General features: G+C 42.2%; 1 long non-coding RNA gene across 1 annotated transcript; it reads right to left on the reverse strand.

Annotated features, from left to right (window-relative positions):
- Window positions 1–12,305: 12,305 nt before the first annotated feature.
- Window positions 12,306–17,682, reverse strand: LOC137482453 (uncharacterized). The gene is made up of 3 exons (XR_011004074.1): window positions 17,248–17,682; window positions 15,564–15,727; window positions 12,306–13,611 (listed from the first exon to the last, which is right to left on the reverse strand). It is a non-coding gene; the product is annotated as an uncharacterized lncRNA (long non-coding RNA).
- Window positions 17,683–22,953: the final 5,271 nt, after the last annotated feature.

Raw genomic sequence — 22,953 nt, forward strand, 5'->3', positions numbered from 1 at the left:
AAGACTCAAATTGCAAAACAATTCATCTTCAACCTCGTTCATAAGTGAGAAACAGGTATCCCGAGGCTGCTAACCTTTTAGAAACATCACGATGACAGATTCTGCCTGACAGGTCTGATATGAATTTTGCCTGCTGCATAAATATGGATGGCCTTAATGCTCAGAATTGCAGACTTAATCTTCTTAGCAGGTACCTTTCCAGATTTGGAGCTGTGCTGGCTGCAGGGTCCCCCCTCCTTCCCCAGCAAGGCAGCGATGAGCTCAAGGTGCTATTTAGAGTCATTAGCCCTTGAAAGGGAAAGTTAATTGACAAGTGTTCAGGAAGGAATGCTGTGTACTTGACCATTTCAGACGAATGGCTCTCAGCCAAGTGGATTCAAGATCCTGAAGAGCCTCTGACACATCGAAGAAGGGATGGGGAAGGCACAAAGGGAACAAGGAGCCACATCACTGTGATAGAACTGTGATAGAACTGCTCTTGTGGTGGTAGGAGAAACAAGCCAGCCTGGCACTGCCACTTCACTTCCACATTTCCTGCAGGGGAATTTCCCCTAGGAAATCTCTGTGACTGAGATGAGAAGGAAGCAAAGATAAACGGGATTACAATGTGAGTGTTTGTTTTCAGACCTTGATCTTCCAACCAGCTCTCCAACAAGGTCTGTGTCCATGGGGGCTCAGAACCCATCTCCACCAGCCAGATATGTAATTTATAACTCCCTTTCTTCAATGTCAAAGCCCACAACGTAAAGGACATACAATATTGAGAAAGACCTAACTTTACTGACACTATGAAATATTAAGGAAGCAAGATAGGAAAAGAATATTAAAAAAAAAAAAGTGCATCAGTTTGCTGGGTTTTGTCTTCTGCATGCCTCCCATTTGTTTATTCCACCTGTACATCTTAGTTCAGCTTTAGGTAACTTAGCTGCTGCAAGTTTATTCTCATTTTTAAAATAAAGCAAGTTTTAACCTAATTGTTTAAATTAATGAGCTGCTCTGCAAATTTTCTATTTTCAGCTGGAGTCACTCTCAGTCGGCCCTGCCAAACCAAATTCTTTGACCCAATTTCTATGAATAAATTTCCTCCTGAAAGCTGAAAACAGCCACACCAATCTGTATTGTCCAGCCTGCTGAAACTGGGACTTTATAATGGAAATATGCAGAGCCCTCAGCAACAGTGATGCAAATTACTGTGGTTTTTATTTTTTTGCAAAGGCTATTCTGAGATTCTGAGGTCAGTACTTACATAGCTTGATGACAAGGGAATTAACTGCACAAAGATCAGGTGATATTAGAATTTAAAGAAACCTCACCAGGAAAAAATAGAAACATTCAATATTGTATGAAGCATAGATGTGCCATTGGTTAAAGAGCTGGAATGATTTTTTTTTTTACTTTTACACTGACAAATGGATACCAGGTAAAGGAAAGGATTTTGTGCTATTAACTAATATTCTTTAAAAAAAAACATAATCAAATCTCTTACTTACTTTAAGTAACTATTCTATAGAATGAAATATCTGGGTATCATAAATTAACTGCCAGTTTTCTGCAACAATGCAGATAATTTCCCCTTGCCTCTCCTTTCTCTTTAGGCTGCACACCCATGTCAGTGATTGTATCTCACTGTCATCTCTTGCCTCCACCATAAATCAGAGGCAGTTTTACTGCTGAGCTGCTGTGCTTAAATCAAGCTCTGTGTGTATTAATAAATATAAATTTCATAGCAGCTGAGTGCTGTAATCCTGATGGGGGTCTGAGGAGGCTGCCATCAGTAACCTGGCAGCAATTGTACCCTGACACCCAGGATTTGTATTTTTGCTCTTGCACTGGCTAGAGCAAGACTTCTGTTTGCTCCAGCTAATGTAGATTATGCCCCTTTGATCTCTCCTGGTGACATTATCAGACACTATTTTCCAGGGGGGATCATGACAGAGGGAGAATACACGGCCAGGAGTTCTACAAGGGCTTGATCTTGCAAACTCCTCACTCAGTGAGACCCAGGGGCACCAGTGCAGAGCAAGCCCTGGCTGCACTAAGCCAGCAAGAGCAGGAGCATCTCAGGGAAGAGCTGTTTGGTGCCACCTCCCCAAATCTCTCTGAGCAGAATGGGAGGTGGCAGCAGCATCAGCCCAGGCTGTCAAAGAGCAGCGATCTCTGCTCTCCCAGCCCAGCACTTGCTTTAGACACAGCAATAAATGCAGTGCCCAAGTTTGGAAAGATGCTGAAATAATGAGGAGTTTTAATACCAGGGGATTTGAACCACGGAGAGAAGAATGGCAGCAGCACCTCAAATACTTGTTGCAGACTCCAGGTTTTCCTGAGAGCCATTTGCCTCTTTCTGAAGTTGTAAACACACAAAGCAAATTTTGTTAATGTGAACATCTCATGAGCACAGACAAAGCACCCTCTGCAGCACATCTTCCCACCCACACATACTGGAACGTGGCAGGATGAGGTGCAGGCAGTACTCCAGCTACCCTGAGAACTGCCAAGGAGCCCAGCACAGTCACCCAAAAATACCACCCAGAATAACTGATGATGTACTTGCCTTCTGCCTTGTTTCTTAGAGGTATTTTATTTCTGCTGGAAGCATACAAATATGTTTCGTAAAACTGATGTATCTTAAGACTAGAAATTCTGCCACTCCATCATTTCTGTTTGTTCCAGAGAGAGGACCTATCTCTGAATCAGGGCAAAGCAGGGATTTTATTCCCTTTGATTCAAAAACAGAGATGTGTACATTTCAAAGAGAAATATTTAACCAGAGTCAGATGGGCTAAAACAGTGCTAGAAGGTCTTGTTTCGATTTAGCATTATTAGCAAAAATAGTTAAAACCTCTTCCTTAATAAAGCCAACAAAGTAAGACAAATTTGAAGGAAAAATAGAACTATGATTCTGTACAGACAGCAGCAAGGATTTACTCATAATTTGGATGAAAGAGAACACCTAATTTATTTGCGGTCTTTCTTTTAGGGGAGAAAAACGTTTTTGCCTCTAGCTGTAGAGAATAGAACTATTTCCAGTCCATTAAAGAGAGAAAGACAGTACAGACCTCATCAGCCATGCCATCAATAGCAGCACCAGTGCTTGATGGAAGACCCCAGCAGCAGTCCTGAGGACTTGCATTTCCTTCAGCCACCATTTACCAGTCAGAGTAAAGCTCTCCTGGGGCACGTGGGACTGGCATGATGCTACAGCTGAAGTACTGCAGGTGCAGCAGAAGGTCCTGTCAAATCAATATTTTGCTTTCATACAGAGTCTGAGGGCATAATCTGACCACTGCCATCTCCATGGCTTCTCCTTACTCTTTTGGGAAGAGCAGCGCTGGTTTACAGCCCTGTGTCGTCTCAGCCTTGGGAAATAGAAATGTGTTTGTGCAGCACGGGCCTGTTAGCTAAACCTCTGCTGCAGGGCACATCTCAGGTGATCCTCTGAATTTTATCTGCATACCCTCAAAAGCCTCTGGGAAGCCTCAGGAAGCTTAAATAATATAAGGGCACCAAGCACTGAACCCAGTCCCTTGATCCTTTGAGTTCAACCACTTTGCTTTTAGCCTCATCACCCGGTGACGAGGAGGGAAGTGGTGTTGGCAAAGTTTGCCTTGCACTGGGGTGAGAGCACGGAGAGGCAGGGGAGGGGTGCAGGGGAGCACTCCAATGCCTGAACACTCCTCAGCAACATCCCTGTTGTTCTTCTGGCTCCTCAGGAGCCTGGAGCCCTGCCAGGTCTGGGCGTGAAGCGAGAGTTGTACAGAACCCTGCAGAGAGCAAGAGCACTGTCAGGGCAAACCACATGAGAGAGGCACGGGAGGAGAGGATTTGGGGCATCCAGGTGATCTGGGATGTGGCTTTGCTTCTCTACCCTTGCTGGAGTAAAGATACAATAAAGATAGAGTAACTGTGAGTATCAGTGGAGAAGAAAACCATGGCAACAGAAACTTAGTTCCTATGTTAATTTATTGCCATCGAGATATTTGCCAAGTGCCAACTCCCTGGGAAAAATGCAATTTTCATCAGTACTGCACAGAAATTAGTATCAGAAGAATTAATGCACTTAATAACTGACAAAGAACACTGAGAAATGTGTGTGAGATATGACGACAACTGTATTTATGTATTTATGTATTTATGTGTCCCTTCAACCTATAGCAAACACCAGCTAACTGGATAAATGTCACTGCAAGTTTGAATCATGACTTGGTGCCATTTTAAATTCAAGTGAAGCAAGGATTCTCTTTATTTAGCTAACACTGGAAGTGACATAATGAATAAAGGGCACAAGCTCCTTGTTTGTGTTGCAAATCTTTCAGCCTTTAACCTAGAAAAAGGTGAAGGCATTTCCAAAATAGGTCAGGTCACAGGCTAATCTGCTGGTTTGTACCCAGAGAAGATGTGTAGCAGACATGGGACCCATCAGACCCTTTAGGCCCTGGGGACTTAGGCCATCTCCTCCTCCTCATTTTTCCTGCCCCATCTCAGCCAGGAGACCCTGCAGCCCCTGGCCTTGCTGTGCAAGCACCTCCCAGCCAGGAGAGCCCCCACGGAGCTCATTCAGCCAGACCTCTGCCGTTCCACAAAGCAGCAGCACAGAAAATCTGTGCCTGGCTATAGGAAATCCAGGGGTTTGTGTGCTGGGCTGAGCACCTCCAAACCCACTTTAACACTCTGATCCTTGGCTTATCTCCAAGGTTATCTCCTGCTACCCCACACTCCCAACAGCACAACTTCTCCACATGGCTTTGAGATCTCCTATCCTTCCATATCACAGCCTGCTAATCTGAAGTGCTAGAGAACAGGCTACCAGCTTGCCAGAGCATCTCTGGGCTTTTCATCCTTCTCACAAGAGAGTCCACTCCTTGGTTTTGGCCCACAGAAAAAGAGAAGAACCTTTTTTCCCCAGCTCTAATTCATTAAGTACACAACACACAGGCTACAATTAGGATGACTACAAGTAACATTGTCACATTTCTATCAATATTTTGGAAGGAATATCAATCTCTGCCTTTTTTTTTTTTTTAATATACTGCTTCACCAACAGACAGGACTGTCTATTGTCAGATATGCACTGCAGAACTAAGTCCTGGGTTTGCTTTCAGGACCTACAGAGACTTTAGGAAACTTGGGTGGTGATGGGCTTGTTTTTCTATCTGAAGCAACTGCTCATTCATATGTTACTAGAAGATGGTTTTTCCAGACCTGCCCCCAGATTTCCCCCTCCAAATGATTAAACACTGTTTGTTTACACTGAAGGCAGTAGAGCTGATATGCATTCTGTCTCTCAGCCTGCAACCTTGTAACAAACTGACCACTTTATTCAGCCTCTCGATTTTAACAGGGAACATTATTTAGTACCACATGCAAATTGGCATCTTAACTGTGAGAAAAATAGAGACTGATTCATTGTTCAGCTGATGGGAGGAATTACCTCCACCACTGTGTGATTCATCTTGATTCATCCCACACCAGGAATCACGAAGGAGTAATTTAAAGCCAACTCAATATATTGTAAGCTCTAAGTGGGAAAGCCTGTGCTTAGTACACATTGCTGATGGACAAAAGCAAAGTGTGGGGCTATCCTGTTGCCGAGGAGCAATACTGCAAAGATGGAAGCATAGTTACAGAAATGGATTATTTTCCCCCACCCATGGTTCACTGTGGAAAGTTGACTCTCTCAGGACAAGGTAGAAATAGAAACAAGGTAGAGAAAATGCATAAAAAAAATTTATTGTAGGCAAAGCAAGATCTGTGCAGGGAAAGAGTGACAAAAATTGAACTCCTACATATACTGATGAGACAAATAGGGTAGGACATGGTAGAGCATCCTAAAAAAGTGCAAAGCCTGTTGCTTGCCTGCTTGCACATGAGACAAACAGAGGACGGGTGAAAAAAAGGGAAAGCACACAAGCTGGAAGAAAATATGGGGGGAGAGGAGTTAGGAAAGCAGCAACACAAAGCAGATACTCAGGACTCAGTAACACTGAAAGATAGGGATAATGAGAAACACAGCCAGGAAAATAACTCAAAAGACCAGAAGGATTCAGGTTCCCTGATGGGGTGGGGTAGTAGGGGTGACCTTGTAGACAAATTGTAGAGTATTTATCTGCCACAAAACAGCAGGATTTCTTTCAGGATCCTGCTATGGCCTAGACAAAGGGCTGCATGAGACAAAAAGACAGTGGATATTGTTCCCAAGGCACAGTTTTAGTATGTCCAGAAGCAGGGGGGGTTTCTAACCCTGACCTAGCACAGACTAGAAAGCCCTGCTGTGGTGTTAGGGGAACACAGGCAGGGCAGCCCTGCAGAGCAGGACCAGGTTATGGATTTACTAAATGAACACTCTGAAACACTGTAATTGCCATCTGGGCTGCATTATTGCAATATGGGGGTTTTAATGGAGAGTTAAGAGCAGTGCTGACCTTTAAATACCCTAAGTATTTTAAAGCTGTACTAGAAGATTTTAGACCAATTATTTATTAGCATTATAAGTAAATGAGTTATTATCATTCATGAATTCTGTAACAGACAATTTGTTTCTCTGCCCAGAGCCTTGAAGTGCTTATTTCACAATTTCTTAGAGATGTAACCATAGGAACTAAGTGGTTGCCAACATAAACCCTCACAATTAATGACAATAAGCTTTCACCCTATTGAGTGATAGTGAAATGTATACAGAGCTGATGAAATGCACCTCAAGGGCCGTGGGACCCTGAAGGCAGAGGCACATCGACTGGCTGTGCAACACTCACATGCTGCCCCAGTGAGTGCATTGGCTCAGCTGTGCATTTTTGAAACTCTGGCACAGAGAATCATGCTGTGAAATGGAAGACCAAGAAGGCAGATTTTCTGCCCTGGAAAGCAGAGATCCCTCTGAGCTGTAATAGAGAGCAAAGACAGTGCCCTTGACCTATTCCCAGAACATCACAGAGGAATGGGAAATGGCAACAGAGAGGAGCCATGGTTCCCCAGGGACACCAGGAAAGCTGCAGCACTGGAGGGTTGTGCTCCTGCAATTTGGAGCAGCCCCCAGAGCTCCCTCCTTGCAGTGGCACATTCACCTCGGATGAGACATTCAGCTGTGATGCCTCCTGCACTTAAATATCTTCTGTGGAGATCCTTCCTGTCCCTGTCACATTGGGATGAATATTTTGCCTCTGTTCCCCTCTGAAGAGGTGGGTTTGGTTTTTTCCCTAAGCATCTATTGCTGGAGGATACACAGCTCCACTGCAGATGATCATCCTTACGTGGGCGTGTGATTTCCAAGCAATAACATGGCTTTTCCCAAGAAAGGTTCACAAATGCTCCGTCTCCGGAGGTGATAATTTTATATGCTTAAATACCAGGCCAAGGATGAATTCTTTTGCTCTTGCTTGCTTGGGACCAGGAAGGCACAAGACCTTCTTGCAGGGGAAAATATTCAGTAACAGCTGAAAGCAAACTGCTTTCATGCCAGGGAGGGCATATTCATCAGGAGTTTTTGACATTTATGGTAACAGGTTCAGAGGATATCTTGAAAGACATCTCCATTTACTGCTTCAAGAGAAATATCCAGATTACTTGTCCCACAGCATGTTATGGTAGAAATTAGAATATGGAAATTAGAGGCATCCTTGCAATTGGTTTGGGGTGTCATGAGGTGGCTCTATCAAAAAGAAATACAAGACTTTCCTGCTTCTGAGATTCTTCTCAGAGTGATGCTGTGGAGGAAGATTGTGAGTGTGCTCCAGCTCCAGAGAAGGAAACAGTTCTTTGCCCACAGGGTAGTGGAGAACAAAAGAACAGTCACCTGAGGCCTGAGCAAAAGGGAACAGAGCCCTTTTGCTGCCAGGGAGATGTTTAAGGAGAGGGTGCAGGGAAATGTAAGCAGCACGTGAGGGGCTGCAGGCACATCTCCAATCTGGCAGCACAGAGGGAGTGAGGGGCTGCCAGAGCCAGTGGGATAAACCCTGCAAAGTGAGAGTTTGTAATTTAAATCTTTGTGAATTAAAACAGCTGAAAAGGGGCACAGCAATAGCTTCCTTTTTTACTTGGGCAGTGCTGCTACAGAAAAATGAAGTGTTTCAAGAGGGCTAGTACAGGCAGGGTACAGTTCTGCACACACTCATCCATTTCTGTCTGAGCTCTCTGCATACAAATCATTGCATTAAGTGATGCCATACTGATTTTTTCCTTTTTTTCTTTTATATATTCTTTGTTTTCTTTACACAAATATTTGTAGCTCTGTAGCCTATTATTGCATTCAGAGCTAGTTTGCCCAGTATTTTTCCCTTCCCTGATAGGCAGAAAGAAAATATATTCTGAAGCCCCTTTCCTATCTTGGTTCTCCCTGGGACTCAAGGCCAAAAAACAGCTCTTAGAGACACATTTTCATAAACAGGTTCAGTTTCCATCTGAGGGGGGAGGATTTAGCAGGCTTGAACTGGAGGGGAATTGCATCACCACCTGTGTTCCTAATCAGTGATTTTTGTCAATTATGCTAATTTAATAAACTTATAAAATTGTATGCACCCCCGTGGGAGGTGGGCTTTTGTGGACATTTTCTGGTTTTGTCCCTGGAGTCCTCCAATAAAGACCAGGCTTTATATTACCACCTATACTAATATTATCTTAAAGTATGTGTTGTTCCATTTCTAGGTTTCTTAAGACATCATAAGAAGCCCCATTTGTCTTCTGCAGTGCAATAATCCTACCAATAAAGAAGCCAGTTTGAATATTTGATGCCATTAAGTAAACTGTACTGAACCCTTAAACAAGTTTTTTGTTATCTCAGTCATCAGAAACACTCAGAATCCTCTGTGTTTAAATGTATCTGTCTTCAGCTTGGTACAGACACACAGTTCCTGGCAGATAACAGCATCACACCAGATAATAAGCTCCTGCTGCTAGATAAACCCTTGGAGGAAGATGCACATTTGAATTTCTATTCCCTTGGCTTTAATGAGATGCCATCAGCTCAAGTTTGGCCCCATATTTAAATGTCATTAAGAGCAGTTCTGTGCAATCATAACAACAATAAAGAAATAAATTTTTATCATGATTTCTACTGGAAATGGGATTTTCTTGCAAACCTACATTTCTTTGCAGTCTTCTTGCAGAACTGTGTTGGCAGATAAGAAATCACAGCCAGCGAGGATGGGACTGAGAGGTCACACAGGGTGACCCAGGACTTGGTCACCCCGGAGGGGCTGGGTGTCCCCCCCAGCCTGTGACACGTGGCAGCCGTGTCCCCACCCCAAGCACTGCTGCCAGCATGGCACAACACTGTGCAGTTTAATTAGACACTGACACACTGGTGTGGCCACTGAGCCACACAGGCAGAAGAGCTTTGGGACTGAGAGGTTCCATTTCCAGAGGTTTGAGCTCCTCCATGCCCCAGCACACAGTCACCATCCATTGCTCCCCAGCAGCAGCTTCTCCCCACAGAAGCAAAACGTTCAGACCAGTCAGATTTGGTCTTTTCCCTCTCTTTCTCTGCTTTGTATGCTGCTGAATTCTAGTCTAGTCCAGTGCCATATCCCAATCTTGATGAAAATCTTGGTGACCTCTGAGGGTTTTAAGATCTCAAAAACTCATTTTCTCCTTCATATTCCAGCAGGAATAACTTGGAAAATAATAATTTGGCCGTATATATATATTTATATCCCATCATATTATATTCCAAACAACTGCCTTGAGGTACAAGAAACCATATTAAAATGCATGCAAACTGAGTTAACAAATGTCAGCCAGAAGTCCCAAATACAAACTGTGCTTCTCAGACCCCAGGCTAGAAGTCTGAATAAACAGATGTTCTTTGCACTGTGCCTTGAAGGTCAAACTTAACCTTTGTTAGACAAACAAGGGACATTGATACTCTCTGCTAAATAAGAAAGGTTGATGGCATCAATAATCAATAATATTAGACCATTTGACATATTTTAGGTTAGGGGTTTTAACAGAGGAAGTTATAATATTTCTAGGAGAGGAGAAGCAGACAGACTGTGCACAATAAATTAAAAGATTAAGAGTTCAGAGACACCCACTGAGACGCAGCAGCTCCCTGTTTCCATACCTACTTTATCTGCAGCTTGGGCTCCACCCCAGCTGGAGGGATGGTCTCCAAGCCATGGCTCCTCTCTGACACCCTGTTCCTGGCACATTTTCAGGTCCACTCACAACAAGACCCAGGTTTGACTCCTTATCAGTGAGTTAGGACTTCAGATCTGGATGTGAGTAATTCCACCAAAGATAAATTTTGTTAGAAGCACTCTTATCCATAACTCCATATCCATGCTCACAAAGAGACTTAAACAAAAAGTTCAGAAAAACCTATAAGAAAAACTGTGAAACAATTTCCCATGATCATAAAAACTGAAGAGAAAGTTAGGGAAAATCCTAGTCACTGTGATGCTTTTTCCGTGGAAACATTAAAACTAAATATACTGAAAGACTCTTTGTTTCCTCACAGGTTGGTCAGCAGGGTTACTTTTTCTTGTGCTCTTTTTGGGCTTTGCAGTATGAAATCAAGGCACGTGTTCCTCTTCACTTTTTTTGCAACCTCCATTGATTTATATTCCTCTAGGCTGTGCTGCTTTTTCCTGCCTATGCTTCTATTCTGCTCTAACCTACCCTGCATGCTTTAATCTGTGGAATTTTTTATTATCTTCTAACTCATGTAGATGTCCATCTTTCTAGCTCAGCACAAACTAATATGAACAGTCCATGTTCCAGCTATATGATGCTGTGTGTGGCAGGAGCTGCCTCCCACATCTGATTGCTCTAATTTACCCATTTGATTTCTCTTCACAGAACGAAGTGAGTCCTTTCTCTACCCAGGCCATGCTTGCTGACCATGGAGGTTATTTTTAATGTGGTTCCCATCCCACAGGAGCAAGGATTGCCAGAGTTATGTTCCTTCCTGCTTTGCTGAATTACACATCACTAATCTAGAATGACTCTCAAGGACCCCTGTAACTCAACAGAGCACAATCAACTGAATTGCTTAATGTTTTGCCATGTTGTTTCAAGAATAATGGGTTCAGGTAAGGTGACAATGCCTTGTAAACTGTCTGCAATGAGATACGTTTTATTAGGAAAGTACAGAACTACAATTGTTGGTAGTCTAATTAAATTTCAGGCTAAGTTTGCTGCAATTTGATTTACTGATGTGTTCTGAGTGACTCACAAACATTTTGAAATAAGGGGCTGGTATGACAACTGTGCACAATGATACAGAAAATAAAGGCCTTTTCCATGCCAATTGGAAATAAACCTACATTTATTTCAATAAAGATATTAATTATTTATTGCACTTCTGTAGCACAAAGATGCTGATGCAGACACTATCATAACACAGAATATAAAAGCAGAAACTAAACATGTGTCTTACCTGCCAATAATCCTACAAGATATCTAAAGAAATAGTACCTTGTTTACTGTAGTGAGCTGTTCCTCCCAACACACAGTGGACATGAGTTTTTCCATATTTCATCTCATAGTCAATCAGAATATCTTATATACTCATACTAAATATTTCCACTCCAAAGCTGAATCTTTATTATTGTTATTAAACAGAGAAAATATCTGTTGATTACATCCAGACAGATATACCCATTTCCATCATAAGCTTTATGAGAGTTTTGTTGCCTCTCACTGAAAAGTCAGCATTTTGCAAGATTTAAAAGAAAAAAAAAAGAGAAAAAAAGAGAAAAAATAAGAAGTTGAAAACTATTAAACAACACAAGTTTCCTAGTCATTTTGCATGGGAACAAAATCTTCTGTAGTCAGGACAATTATTCCTTTTAAAGTATAGCTTCCAATGTTCTGTTGTGAGTTGCATTTAAATAGGGAATGAACTCATCATCTCACCGTTTAACCATCTGTAAATAGTCTAAATACAGGATATTAGATCTGGATAAGAAATCTCTGCAAAAATGTTCATTGGTATTTAGTGCAAATTAGAGCAAACTCCATTTTGTAGACGACATCAGAACTCTTTGTTCCTCACAAATTATCTGGAAGAGTTGATATTTCTGCCAAATGGTGGCATTTTGGCTGCCTTGAGTGAAAGTTGAGGGAGCATGGCTGAGGTAAAGTGTCCTTCAATTCTGGCTGAAGTCAGTAGCTAGACCTTGGCAGATTCAAACCAGAATCCATGGGAGAGGGTGTGAACCTCACAGCCCTGCTTCAGAGACCCACTGCTAAGCTTGTGTCATTTCATTTATAAGCTGCCCAGCAGCCATGAATAAAAGAAATAAAATTACATCCTAGAGATGTAACACTTGCTGCATTTATAACATTAATGATGATTTCATCCCATCTTATCCCATCTGTAGCAGGGCATAATTTCACTAATACCCTTTTAAAACACAACTAGACTCTACTTTCAAGGGAGGGAATCAGTCCACTGGTGCCCACACAACGACAGAGCTGTTGTTCAGGAGCACAGCAGCCAAACATCATTTCCAGAGGAGCCCTTAATTGACTGCACTTGTGAAAGATGCATCAAAATGTCCCAAAATGAGCACGTTGTCGCTTTTATAATTTGCTGACAGTTTGCCCCCAGGTAAACCTCCAGCACACTAATAGTTTTTCTTGGCCAACACAACCAATATAGACTTAATATCTTCCTTTGCTAAATAAGAGGAACATTTACAATAGCTGCTGGGTAGAAAATTAACCAAGTGAACTCTTCAATTTGTCTGTCCCTGTCTGTCTCTCTCATTAATTTTTTATGGAAATCAAAGACTAATTCTGTCTCTCTGCTTGTAATCACATTCAAAACATGCTCATGACTCAGTAATCTGCTTACGAACATTGCCGTTCTCTGCAGTAACTCTGCAGACACCCACATTTGGGGCGGTCTGAATGTTCATAAAGCTTGCAGTTGCCAACACAATTTTTATGCCTTGATGTTTTTGTCATTTTAGAATCTCCTTTCCATTTTGAAATCTATCAGGGTGAACAGGAAACTCATCAAGCCAAAGTCAGAAGTCACAAGAAGCTATTCACCACACTGCAAAACCCTGGTAAGCAATTTCTGATGGCTTTAGTAAAAAAATTGAATTTACTGATGATGCTTTTTTTTAAAACCAGCCCAGCCTGAAAGGCCAGATGTGAAATCCCACACTTATTATCCCAGTACAAGGGAAGTCTGATCCAAATTTGTTATTTTGGCTTGAGCCAACACTATTTGCTCAGTTCCTCTGCATACAGAACATAATGGGACTGAGGTTTTATTTCAAATTTCAACTAGTTGCCAAGATGTTAACTTTCCTAGCTGTGTTCAGCATCATAATTACCTGCTTCAACCAGGAATTGGTTGCCTTCATACAGCAGCAATAAACTAGTTATTATTCCTCATTCCACCCCAGTCAAAAAGGCTCTGGGGAGGAACAGTGAGCAGGTATCCATGTCACCTTCCCAGCAGCTACTGGAATAAAAAGTGGCCAAGGAGAATTTACATTTAATGGCAATGCCATAATTTATGTGCTCCTCGATGAGGGGAGACAAAAGGCAGTGATGAACCAAGGACCAGGAGCAGCTCTGTGGGAGCACGAGGGGCACAGCTGGGCTCATCATTGTTATCCTCTCAGCTGCATTTTGATGGCTTAGCAACACAGCTAATTTTACCTAAGAGGGAAATGGTGAAGCAAAGTGATAATACTTCTTTATTAAGCAAATGCACTCTTATTTATAGCCAGATTTTGGATCACAAAAATAAAAGAGATGAACACAGAACTTCCTTACTGTTTTTTTGTGTGTGTGTGCATAATTAGTACAAATGTTTTTCCACATTCAAATCATGTACCAAAATCAACTATCTTCCAGCATGTAAATGTTTTTTTGACTGTATGGATAGCACAAACACAATGTCAGGAGAGTTTGTAGCAAAATGCTTTAACGACTCCTACTTAAAACCCTGTTCTATACACAAAAAAAAGCCCCACATGTATGTATTGCAGAGATCTGGTAATGTATTCAAATGTTTTCTCGTGTTTCCTGTGATCAGTCCCCAGAGCACAATATTTTGGAAGAAGCTAATTTGTTACATAATCTAAAGAAAACAACCACAGGCTTCCCAGCTCTGCTCACACAACACCACACAAAACCAAAAAGGATTTCTTTATTTTTAAAGAATGAGCCTTTAGTTGCCAAAAAATAAGCTTTCATAAGCACATAAAAATAAACACCACAAATATGAGTGAGAGAGAATACCAAATGAGACATTTATTAGACTTGGGATGGCAAAAGAATAATGAAGTAACATGTGAAAGCTAATTCTCTTTGATTTGACATGTTGATTTTTGTGTGTTTACAGCTAGACAGGGATTTGCTGAAGAGAGATGTCCGTGAGGACATGCAAGTGGGTCAGAATGACAAGTTTCTTCAAGCTGAATTGCACCATTAAAAAAAAAATACCTTCTGGAGAAAGTCTAAGGACAAAATCACACCTCTGACAGCTAAGCAAAACCCTCCTAAAAGTTATTGTGCAGAATGTACTCTACTTCTGATTATTTACCTTTTCTTTGTTTTATTTTGCCAACTACAGTATTTCCATATCAATCTAGAGCATGCTCATTTTAGGCTTTAAAACTGGGTCAACACACCCTGGAAATTCACACCAAACTGCAGTTCCTGAGCACAGATAGGCAGAGTTGTCAAAATATTCACATCACTGAGTAAATTTGTGCTTAGAGCAAAACCAACAGCCTGGAAAACACAAGTGCCCTGCAAGCTATCAATTAAGCCTTACATCAGGATAAACCTGTGTCAAGAGGAAATTATTTCCATTTTACCTGGAGAGATTCAGCTCTGCTCTGATGTACAGAGAAGGACAGCTCAGGAAAGAGTGCACTTGCCTAAAGAAAGGGCATGTCCTTGCTGTGCTATTTGATAAGGTGCTACAGGGAACTCCTGTACCCTCAGTGGGGTATGATTTAACCTCAGCATTTTCTGAGATTTCAAATTCCCATTCCTCATCAAAATGAAAGAAAAACGCTTTCAGGATGTGTTTTTGCAAAAGCCACAAAGTGTCCCCAGAGGAACCCAACACTTCATGACGGGGGCAGAAATTTGGTTGCTGGACTTGGCACACAAAGCCCTGGTGTCAGGGAGGTGCAGTGGGGAGATAAAGCAGCTCTCTACAGCAACCTGGAAGTCAGAAAATCCACCTTCCTACAAATCCTCCGGAGAGCCTCCTTTTCCCCCAGCTGGTCCCTCCTTGCTTACAGCTTTCTAGGCCCATGAACCCTTTAGCTCAGAATAACAAGAGGAATCAAAAATACCAAGATATAAGAAAAGCTGCAGGAAGAATGCAACATATTTTAATTTTTTGAAGTTTCTTTCGTTTGCAGTGGCTCAAATTGGATTTTGTGTCTTTTTTAAAGCTTCTCTTACTGCCTCTAATTAAAGAATTAATTTTATTTAACAGATGTAGAAACATATTTCATCAAATAGTACCCGAACCAATTTTTCATTAACTTTATCAAAATTGACATCTGGTAGTTTTTTTTTTTCTGATCTTTGGAACAGATTTAAGACAAGAAAACCTTTAGAGCACTCTTATCCCAGGTTATGCCTACCAACCACTCTTCTTAGCTCCATATTAAACACAGAGCCAGATCTGGGCAGAATCAGGTGGGTTTTCTCTTCCTGTGGATATTCACACGGGCCTAAATTGGTAGGAATTAAGTCTGCTTGGAGGACATGATTCTGAGAGTGGGTGGTTCAGAGGCCAAGATTAAACCTTTGAACTAAAGGGAAGGTAGAAACATATTAAAGACTATTTCATCACCTCTGGTTCTGGGAGGTGAGCTACTATTCACTGCAAGTTGTGCCAGATGGAGAAAAGCATCTTGCTCAGAATTCAAAACATGGCACCATCAGCTAAAAGGTGGAAATGTTGGTTCCATAGAATCCAACAAAAAAATTCCCATGAACTTAGCAGATGCCAGATCTTCCTCCTGAAACATGGGCCACATCTCTGCCTTCCTGCACTGACATTTTCCTGCTCTAGTATCACTTTTTCTTCTGCTTTTACATGCCATCCTCCTAAGTTAATCCTTCCTCCATTTAAGATGTATTTTATGAAGTTGATTTTGAAGGCACCACGTTGCCCCACCTGCTGTATATCTTTATCAGCTGCCCTTTCCTTTCACTTCTCCTTTTGCATCTTTTTCAAAGCAACTGAAGAAAATCTAATTTTTACTGTGCAGCATCTTGCCAACCAAATGAGGCAGGAGAAATCAAGATCTACCTCCTTTTTCCCATCCAAGTACCTCGTGAGTGTTTTGGCCCTAAGAGGAGTCTGAACTAACAGACATGAAATTTGCTCAAATGTATTTTTCCTAGACTGGTCCTAATCCAGTGTTATTGTACATGGCTTTCACTCCCCACACAGCACTGCCACACGATTCTGGCTGAAAGTCACACTGCTCTTAGACTCCAGTGGGATTCAATGTACAGGAAAATATCCCTTTTGAAACACCCCATGGCTTTTAGGCCACTGAGTAGGGTAAATTTAAAATGAATCTGAAGATCATATGATTTTTTAAAAAATGCAATAGATGAAACTAATTTCCAACCAGATACATTTTCCAATAGGACACACATTTCCCTTCCAGTTCTGGTATTGCCAGTATTGTGCTGCATCTAATAGTATGCCAGCACACGAGATGGATGGGTCGGAAGAGCTCAGTCTTAAATTTGTAGCAAAAATGATACTGTACATATTTTCCAGCTCTTGTCTGTGCTAAACTCTCCATCTTGAGATATGCAACATTTACCAGCTCACACATTTTACATTTCCCACTTTGAATGCCCATTCACCTTCTGCTTTGAACTGTTTCAGGGTCTGTTAACAAGGGAAGATAGAGCTGCTCAGAAAAATAAATTACTTTTTTAAAAAATATCGCAGTAGTGCAGGCATGTTTCTTAGTAACTGGGCTGAGAAAGGGGACAACAACTGCAAACCATGTACTTAAAAGTACATAGACAAATTGACTTTGCATTGCAAATTCGACCTGTGCTATTCAAAGGCATCAATTTGTATTGTGTTAGTAGTAAATTCAAGTAGCAGTTAATAATATTCCATTACAGTTAGTAATTAATTCAATAGCAAAATTAAATAATTAAATCTGACCTATCAATATTATTTTAAATTATTATTATTTAATACACATATTAAATTATCAAATTCAATAATAGTTAATGGTTAATCCAAATCACCTATTTAATGTCTAAAGGACCTATGTAAAGAGAACTTACTTTCAAGATTACGGTATCAATGAGCTCTTGTAGCATCATTTTTTAGCTGCCCAAAGGGTGATTTCAAAAGTTAAAACTAAATTTCTGACCTTACACTGTTACCCAGAGGCAACCTTCTGTTGCTCACTGACTAATACAGCACTAATCTGATTTTCAGGAAACATTCAGCTTTAATTCCTCTTGTCATCAGTAAAGGAAATGAGCTGGCCCATGCACTGCCTTTACAGCTGTTAGTGATGAGGCTGGCAGGATAATTCAGATTGAGTCCTCTCTCCTCAGAGCAGCCTGGCGTGCCTGTGCTTCTGAAATCCCTGCCCTAACCTGCACTGGGGCAGGGATGTCTCAGGTGATGGGCTACCCTTCCCCACCTCCTCTCCAAATTCCTGTAAGGTGAAACCCACCTCCACAAACTCTCTCCCTGCCCCAAGTGCTCATCAGGCTCCTGTCTCTTGTACATGGCTCTGCAACAAACAAACAGAGACAGAAACTGCCTTCTGCCAAAGGAAAAAAAACTGCTAGAAGGAAGAGATTAATGTGGAACAGCTGTGCTGTGGATTTTTTTAATAATTTGCTGAAAATAAACTTTAATGGCAAATTAAGAACAGAGATTAGCTCTGCAGTTCTGTGTTCTCAGAGAGTAACTTGCTTGCACAAAAGTAAAGCCAGAGCTTGGCACCAGGAGCAGCTCAGCTGGCAGAGCCTCCCCGGGAGTTGGGCAGGGAGGGGAGCGTGGCTGGCAGGGAGCTGCTCTCAGCTCTGGACTGGCTCCTGCTTTTGGGAGCTCACTCAGGAGGAAAAAGGAGATGATGGCCCAGTGGACCAGCTTGGCTGCTCCTCTCCCCTCAGCCTGGCTCCTGAGAGGTGACCCAAGAGTTCTGGGCAGCAGTTGAACACCATTGCCCATGGCAGGGAAGTCACTGCCTCTGCCAGTTCAGGCTTCTCTCTCCTGAAAGTATCTGGTTTTCACCAGCTCAGAGGCCCAGATGAACCAAAACCAGACCTTTCAGGTCTCTCCACAAATTTTGGTTGCCACCACAGGAGCTGACAACAAGCAGGCAGCCTGAACCCCACTGGCCTATTTGAATATGTTTTCTCAGCTCACCAAGAACTCAAGTCCTTCAGTTTGCATGTCCCAATTCTCAGCCACTCTCCCCTCTGCTTTCCACTCCTAGAGCAGGTCTTAGCCCCTCTCCCAGCAGCAGGGCACCAGGAAGGTGAGCTCAGTGGTGTGACAGCTCCTTCCAATAAGTGATGGGATACAAGGCAAGGCATGCTCTGCCTGGCTCGTGGAATGTCTGCTACCTCCAGCAGTGTCTATTTCTAGGACCATACCCAGTTCAGCTTGTCCAGAAAGCACCTTCCTTATGGAGCCCCCAGTCCTGAACACATCTGTCAATGCAGAGGGTGTCAGCTCCCCTCCTGCTACCCTCTAAGTGCTGGAGTGGTGCCTCTGCAGGGACGGCTTGGGCTTGGGTTCCTGGCTGGGAGGCAGATGGAGACTCTTCCTGAGAGAGGGAGGGAGGGAGGTTTCCCTGCTGCACTCCTGTGATCTGTGAATTAAACACCCTGGCTCCATCATCAGTTTCTCCTGTAATGACTGGGCACTGACAGAGAGGGATGAAAACACCAAGTCATTCCTCCTCCTCTGAAAGGATAAAGGCCAATGAAAGATGGATGTTGGCAGACTGGCATGAATTACCACGCAGGCTGACGTTCTGAAAAGTCCCAGCTTTGCCAGCATGCCTGACTGCTTCATGGACATTGAATAACATGACCTCAAACATGACAGAAACTACTTGTGTCTGCAGAAATGATGTCAATTCATTTTAAAGTTAATTCATCCAGCTCTGATCACTGCTTTTGCTTCAGCTGAGAAAAGACATTAATCTGTTTAATTTCACCCTCTGTGTTTCAGATCAGACAATCCATTTACTGAATGTGATTGATAAATTAATTAATTGTGCAACATTCATTCATTTCACTAGGTCAGAACACACAAACTGAAAATAAGTCACTACAAACCTCTATATATGAAAGATAAACTGCAGATCTTTTAGGATATTCTACTAATATCAGTACCAGAGGAGGATTGAAAGATTGTTTAACCTTGTTCAGTCCAATTCTTCCTCACCTTGCACCCTCAGCAGCCGTAAGAGATCACCAGCATTGCATGGTTAAACACAAAGGTTTGTTTGGATGGATATATTGCATCTGGCAGGAGAATTTTCCCTTCATGCTTTTCTGATTTGTTCTCTTACTCCAGAAAGCACAATTCCTTTTTTTTTTTTTTTAATATATTTTTGACACAACCATATCCTACCAGCATGTAAAATGAAAGCATTTTCAGTACTAAATCTTTGCCAGTTTTAATGTTTGCTTGCTTGCTGAAAGAGAAAATTTGAAGAATTGCATGGTATGTGAGAGGAGAGACCGTGGCTTGAAAGGGGCAGTGGTGGAAGGCTCCAGAAGCAGACGCAGCCTCACATAAAATGACACCTGCTCCTTTACCAGCCCACACAGACATGTGGAGAAGCTTGCAGCTGAGATAAACTCCGATTATGGAAAAATTGTTTCTTAACACTGATGAACCACTCATCAGGAAACACAAAGCACATCCAGTTCCTTCCAAACATGAAGACATTTACTATCTGCTCTATAAGCTTTATTACAGTATTTCCTACAAGTTTTATGCATGCAATCAAAGCACCTACATCAGGTTCTGCACATTTTAAACATCTTCATAAAGCAGCGTAATGACCTTCCCCCCAACAAAAATTAATAAACCAATAACATTCAAGTTTTACATCAGTTAGGCACAAATATTAAGTATATGCAAATTGCCCTGATAAATCTGGAATGAGCATGTGGCATCCAGCACTTTGCATAGTCACTGGAGATTCTGGGACAACAGACAGCATCAGGAGAGACTGATGGCCAGTCCTGCCAGACAAGGCAAGAGGTACACAAACCTCTTGAGTGGTGGAACTAATGCAAACATGTTCAGTCTTTGGAAATGAAAGGGGCAAAGCAGTAATTCAAATGCCACCTAATCTTTACTAGTTCAACAGCAAAACAAAAGTCCATTCCCAGGATTGGTTAAAACCCCTCCAACAGCAGATCATTAGGAAAGGCACTTAATCAGGGCCACCCCTGCCTGCCTTGGGCTGGCTGGCACCTCTGAGAGCCACGAGCAGTCAGGGCAGACAGAAAGGACAGCCATGGAGAGGAGAGCATGGCACATTCAGCTGCCTCTGGCTCACTGCACGCTCCCACTGCCAGCCCACACCATCCATCCTGGGTGGGAGAGCCAGCAAAGTGCTCCTTCTTTTTAACTGAGTGATCATATAAAGATGTACAGGTAATCCCACAACTCCCCAACAAAAAAAAGGTTTGGTATATGACTGTATTTGCTGTCTGCCTGCCACTACCCAGCAAAGGACCTGTATGCTCATGTCTTCATGGATTTAATGCACTGTGCATCTGACAGCAAATGTTGGCTGCTTTTCTTTGCATTGCACTGCAAGCTCATCAACAGAGCAACAAGGTCGACTTCTTTTAAGTACAGAGAAAGCAAAATGACAAAAACAGTCATTGCACTATTATCCCCTTGTTCATCCCTGCTCCTTCTCCCACGCTCCAAGGACACACAACCTTAGGGGTTACCCATGCTGCGAGTCTGACCCAATAATTACATTTCAAAATAAAGCTATCTGTCAAGATGAAGTCTGCTTTCCTGATGATGCTGATCTTCTCTTCTTTTTGTACTGCAAATAATACAAACAGAATGAGAGCACTTTTTTCCCCCATATTTTTTCCATTTTAGGCTGTATAATTTTAACCTCCAAACTAGGCCAGCTCAGAGAAGGAGCATTTTATCTGTTACAGTGATTAACAAAGCTGTTATATTGTTAAAGATTACATGTGTTTACCAAAATACTATCCACTTTGTGCAAATGTTTCCTAGATGGTGCTAAGAAAAAGCATGCAGAATGCAGAGAAAGACTAAAGAAAAAAGCCTGACTGAAACCCACCCGTCTGAAGTTCTGATATTTTGGGCAGCTTATCATTTCCTGGGATATGAAATTATGTTACTCATCCATTAAGAAAGTCAGCACATTCCACAGCACACATAAATCAGTGGTGGGTCAAGGGTGAGGAAAGCCTTGTAGACTCCAAGATTAAATACAGCATGTCTCATATCTTCTGTTGCTTATATATTTTCAAAATTAATCAGGAAATGTAGCATACAGCCCTTTAACATAAATTAAATGGGGAGCAAACCTCTCTTCTCGCTCTATTTCTTCCCGGAATTTGTGCTGCCTGAAGATACAGCCCTCATGGTGAGTTTTGGGGGTGTTTGTGAACAAGTCCTGGCACCTTTATTTTGGCTATAGCCTCAAGCCTTCTCCACTAGTTGGAGACATTTAAGTAGGCCTGGGATCCTGGCCAGGGCAGGAGGTTTCCCACCAGAAGAGCCCCACCACCACTGTAATTTTGCTTTGGTATCCCTTAATTTTGGTTTGACAGCCCTTGCTCGGTGGCTTTAATACCTTTTTTTTTTTTTTAGGACATTCCCTATCCCAGCTGTGGTCCTGAAGGGCCAGGCACAGACCCAGATATTGGATTTCCCCCTTCCTGCAGCTCTGACCCCTCCCAGACCCCACAGCCCCGGGAGCTGCCCTGGACCAGAGCACACACCTGTTGGCTGCAAACTTAATTGAGCTTTGGTGATGGGGAAGCCTTTAATTACTGGTTTATTTCCTTTGATAGGAGTCTCAGCAAGGGCAGTAACATTCCTATGAAAACCTCTGCTGTTGTGCCCAGGCAAACACTTGTTTCAGTAGAAACCCACCTGCCCATGCTGCAGTATTTGCTGCCTTGTCTCATTTGCTCTTCTGGTTCTCCTCTTTGCTTCAGCACAGCTGATATGCTGGAATAAAAAAAGAAAAAGCATGCTGGGGAGAGCCTGGAGCTCAGCCTGGCTTCCTGTGAAACACACACCTCCATGGACTGCCATGGGAAAAGAGCTGACCTTTAAATCTTGTGTTGCATTGGGCTTGGAATAACTCAGAGCTCTTTCTGTGTGAAGATTTTCAAGAACATCAGAAATATACAACAATTCATGGAGGGTCTGGGTTAGTTCATTCCTTTCTTATTTCCCCAGCTCCCCAGCAAATGACCTCTTCCACATTTGGTGGTGTCTGGAGTACAGATGCTCTTCAGGTGCTGTGCTCATTTCTTGCCAGGGAGTGGGGGATATTTTACACCTTGCTGTGAAGGATTTTGTTACCTTTGTAGAGATGTTCTGCAAAAGCTTCAGCTCCTTTTAGGACTAAAATTAAGCCTCTCTTACTGTGTGTTTAATTAACTTTTATTTGCTTGACATTTCATTTTTTATTATTTTTAAGCAGTCTGAGGTTCTTGGCATTAAAATCACATGTAAACTAATTCAACTGATAGATTATCTTCACAAAAAATATTTTTTCCTATCATCACACCACTAGGAATATTTTTCTGAGGAAAGAAAGTGGCTGCAAAAATTCCCCTTGATTACCTCGGTACAATGGATGCTTTGCAAGGCAATAACAAGAGGGGAAAAAGTATCTGCTGAGAACATATGGACACTAAATCAGGCACTTTATAGTTCTGGTTGAGCTCCTCCAGGTACCAGTAAGGGAGAGGAAGGGCTGCAGAATATTTATTTTA

The sequence above is a fragment of the Anomalospiza imberbis genome, chromosome 14 (genome assembly GCF_031753505.1).
Source record: "Anomalospiza imberbis isolate Cuckoo-Finch-1a 21T00152 chromosome 14, ASM3175350v1, whole genome shotgun sequence".
In the NCBI taxonomy this organism is placed as follows: Eukaryota; Metazoa; Chordata; class Aves; order Passeriformes; family Viduidae; genus Anomalospiza; species Anomalospiza imberbis.